General features: G+C 36.1%; 1 long non-coding RNA gene across 1 annotated transcript in view; it reads left to right on the forward strand.

Annotated features, from left to right (window-relative positions):
- Nucleotides 1–5,000, forward strand: part of LOC118762448 — a 231,477-nt gene that overhangs the window by 717 nt on the left and 225,760 nt on the right. The gene's annotated exons all lie outside the window — the stretch shown is intronic.

Here is a 5,000-nt window from a genome sequence, read left to right on the forward strand (position 1 = left end):
GATTTATGTACCTGAGTATCAAGAAAGAATATGGGTTATTTATCGATAGCGGGATCGACTCCTGCTAGATTGTGTTTTTTTGTCTCCGTATAAAATCAGTATTTATAAAGACATAGTGAACAAACATTTGATTACATTAGAAATAACAATTCCCAAATTATAATGTATATAGGGTACCACACACACACACACACACAATCGCGCGCGAGTACAGACGCTCACCCGTAAGGGAGAAAAAAAAAGCAAAAGAACTAAACTTCATATATACATATATATAACTTTGGGCGTGCATGCATATGTGTGTGTATTATATATGTTTATAGATTGCGTATATGTATGGATAAGAGCAAAGATTTCAATCTGTTATTACTCAGAGTAGCAGGAATGCGAAACGAAATACTTTTCCTGTATTGAGCGCAGCTCTGCCTTGTTCGAGCTTGTTATGGATCAGGACATTATGGTCCCTGGATAGCGATGTACTGACTGAGGTAGAGACAGATGGACGTGGCCTGAGTTTTGGTTCGTTCTGGTTAAATCAGCCACATGAGCGGGGGGGGGTCTATTTAATATCGGAAACATTCAGTGACCCCCACGTATCATCACTAATGCTGTGTCTAGCTGCAACTTATGATGCATGACTATCTATCTATCTATCTATCTATCTATCTATCTATCTATCTATCTATCTATCTATCTATCTATCTATCTCCCTACCTACCTACCTATCTATCTATCTATATATCTATCTATCTGTCTATCTAGTTGTTTGTCTATCTATCTATCTATCTATCTATCTATCTAGTTGTCTGTCTATCTATCTAGCTATCTACCTACCTACCAATCTATCTATCTATCTATCTATCTATCTATCTATCTATCTATCTATCTATCTATCTATCTATCTATCTATCTATCTATCACTCTGTCTGTCTGTCTGTCTGTCATTATACACAGACACATAAACACCTACCAGATAAATACACATGCGCTACACATACGCACGCGTTATATTTATAGCAAGTTAAATAATTCAGGCAGACTTTAATAAAGGCGTAGAGTTGAATATATATTTCAAAAAGTTTAATCTAGATAATCTTTCACTAACTGTGAATGTGTGTGTGTGTATGTGTGAGCGTGTATGTAAGTGCTTTTATATCATCGAGTGCGTAGGAGAACCACTTTTAATGTCTGCGTATGTATAAGTACAAGAAAGAAAATAAAATAAATGCGTCTTCATGCACACTTCTAAATATCTAAATAATAAATGCATTACATAATTAAAATTAGGCAACGAAGACGATGCGAAGTGTTTCAGACAGAGTCAGGGGCCGCGGGATAAGATCTTATTAAACAGCGAAACACGACGGATGCTATGAGAGCAAAGCAACTTTTTTACTGTCATACGTCGTAAGAAGCAGCACACGTAGAATACATACCGAAGTTTGTTTTCGCCTACCTGTGCCAACCGCTACATTCTACAAGCGGTAAATATCAAAGATAAACCAGCACTGAAGGTAAAGATGAGGATATATAGATGTAAAAGAAAAAAAGAAAAAAGAAAAAGGAAGAATTTCAATATATCTAAGCGACTTCACTACTGTACTGTACTTAGTCGTTATAAAAGCTTTTTAACACACACACAGACACACAGACACACAGACACACACATATGTATGTATGCACTGATATATATGTATATGCTTATACATAGATATATACGCATATATATATGTATATGTTTAAATGTATATAGATATTCACATTTACATATGTGTGTGTGTTTGTGTGTGACTGTATGTGTGTCTGCATGTATCCGAATTCACACAGACACACATACACACACACACACACACACCCCACACACACACACACACACATATATATATATATATGTATTATGTGCGTGTGTGTGTATATATATATGTATATATGTATGTATCCCTGTGCGTATGAATGTATGTGTGTATGCACACATGCTGTGCACGTTGACGGGTTCTATGCATCTCTAAGGGAATTTTCCTGAAAATAGTGAAAGTTGTTTCCAGCTGCTCCCTTTCTCTTATTTTAGTATATTTTTCAAAGACAAACATTGCGGCTCCGTCACAGAACGATTCCAGTCCACCAGCCTGGAAACACGGGATACAGAGAGCAATAAAACACAGCGCAAAACCATTTTGTCATCGTTTTAATAATTCCGCGAAAGCCCCAACTTTTGGCTGATACTTCATTTATCGACCCGGGATGAACGAGTGAAGGATTTACTATAAAAAGATTTGAACTTACAACGTCCAAGCATTTTATCGTATGTTCTAATCACACTCCGACATCACTGCTTGAACGTTTGTGTATGTGTGTGTGTATGTGTGTGTGTGTGAGTGTGTGTGTGTGTGTGAGTGTGTGTGTGTGTGTGTGTGTGTGTACACTTACGTGGATATGTATGTCTACTTCAAAGAAAAAGAAAGAGCGAAATGTGTTTCCCCACCCCCATAGGCGCATGAGGCAGGTTTCCAGGATTCTGTTGTGTCTATATTGCCCCCACCCCTACCGGGACGAGCCGTCGGTCCTTCGCAAGATTCTTCATGTTGGCCTGCTGGGTGAACATGAGCAGCGGGAAATTGTTTTGATGAAGAACAGAACGCATTGGTCGGTCAAGGATGGAAACTAGATCGTTATGCAACACCCTCACCACAAACTCACCTCCTTATGCTACATACTTACATAATCATAAATATATTTTACATATACGTCTGCATATGTGCGTACAGACATATCCATACACAAGCACATGTATGTGTGTATATGTGTGTTTGTTTGTGTGTGTGTATGTGTGCGCGTGTACACTTATGTGTGTATGTTTATAACACACACACACACACACAGAAAGTACCAACTGTTAATTTCGTACTATTACCAACATACTGTGAATCAGATTGGCACCGCTAAAGAAAAGGAATGGTTTGAACCAAGAATGGAATCTGGGCTATAGTCCAACTTGTTACAACAAATGTTGTTTCTTCAGTCTCTGCTGAGGTACAGACTCACGTCCCCTCCACCCCACCCCCGACCTTACTGCAACATCGGTTAATTCACTACTGCTACATACTAACATATCCTATCCAATCTCCTTCATAAACTGTTTCCTTCTTTTTCGTTTTGTCTTTCTTTCCTTCTTCCATCTTTCTTTCATTTCTTCAACGTTCCATTCCACCAATTATATCTTTATTTCAAAAATTTCATTTCTTTCGCATTTAACCTTTAATATTTTCTATCTGCCTCACTAACAATATTCCATTCAAATATTTCATTATTCTCTTTCTTTCTTTCATTCTTCTTTTCTTCGTTTAAATCTTCATGTATTTGCCTTCCTTTCATTTACTGTTTTCCTCTGTAGTTTTATTTCCAAAATTTCGTTTATCGAAATATTTCACGAGAAAAATACTTGTTTCTTTTCACTTCTCCAATCTTCTTTCTTTCTGGAGTTCACCAGGTTCGTTCACCATAATCCTCTACATATCTACCTCTCCCCGCTTTCTCCCGATCACCGTCAACCAGTATAACCTGGCACCACAATATTTCATCCCGGTTTCTACATCTACCTGTCTGCTCTCCATTAACGATATACACCCAACCAGGTACACCAGTTTTCTCACCTGGTCGCTATTGTCACGCCGGGGGGAGCGACATAATATCACACACCACTACTTTCTCTGTAAACAGACCGGCTGCAGTACAAATCTCCACTCTCTGCTTGCATGTTCCTACAACATTAACATTTGTTCAATCACGAGCTGCACACACATACACACACACATATTCATCGTACACATGCGTGCACACAAAAATACACACATATATAAAACTATATAGATATGCACGCAGAAAATGCGGAGTATATGTAAATGTCGCTACATGTTCATGAGTGTCTGGTATGGCCAGTTCGAATGTGTGGGTGTATAGTACATATACATTTATACGTGTTCGTATGTATATATTATATATATATATATATATATATATACACACACACACATATATATGTATCATATGATATATGATATACACACACACCCACATATATATATATATCATATATATAATACTTATATGTATATATATATTGTATGTGTGTGTGAATGTCTATATGTATATATATGCATATATATATAATATATATATATATATATATATATATATTATATATATATATACATATACATATATATGTATATACATATGTGTGTGTGTCTGTGTATGTGTGTGTCTGTATGCATGAAAGTGTAGCATGCAAGCACATACAGACGCATGCAAGCTCATGTCTGTCTTGAACTTCCGTATCTGAGTGACATTAGGTGTAAATCATGTCTAACAATGTACACTATAAACTACGACCAACCAACGCGGAGGCACGGAAAATTTTTTTTATGGTCAGTCGTCCATCTAGAAATAACAGCCAGATCGTCCTTCAGTGAATCCTTCCATCTTACACTACTCTGCATGAAATAATGGTATCCAGCAAGTACTATGTGTTCGGGACATAAAATTTATGTGACTTTCACGGCTGAAAATATTTGAAACGCTAAATTTATTTGATTTCAACACCATCACCCAGCCTACACCAGCGCTAATACCACTAATAAAACCACCACCTATACAGCCACCAATAAAGCAACAACATCAAATATGAGCTCTAGTAGAGTTATATAAAAGCATACGTATACACATACATACATACATCCCTTTATATATATACATATACATACCGGAGTAAACACATAAATGTGAAACAAGGTGGAAAAAAGAGTACTCAAATACCAGTGGTAGAGTAATATGCTTTATTTTAAGCAGCAGAAAATTCAACAAAATCTGTTACTCTGAGTTTCTCGTTGCCGTTCATATATATATATATTATATATATATATATGTGTATATATATGTATATATATATATATATATATATATATATATATATATATATCTATATATATATAATATATATATAT

This window comes from Octopus sinensis, linkage group LG3 (genome assembly GCF_006345805.1).
Source record: "Octopus sinensis linkage group LG3, ASM634580v1, whole genome shotgun sequence".
NCBI lineage: Eukaryota > Metazoa > Mollusca > Cephalopoda > Octopoda > Octopodidae > Octopus > Octopus sinensis.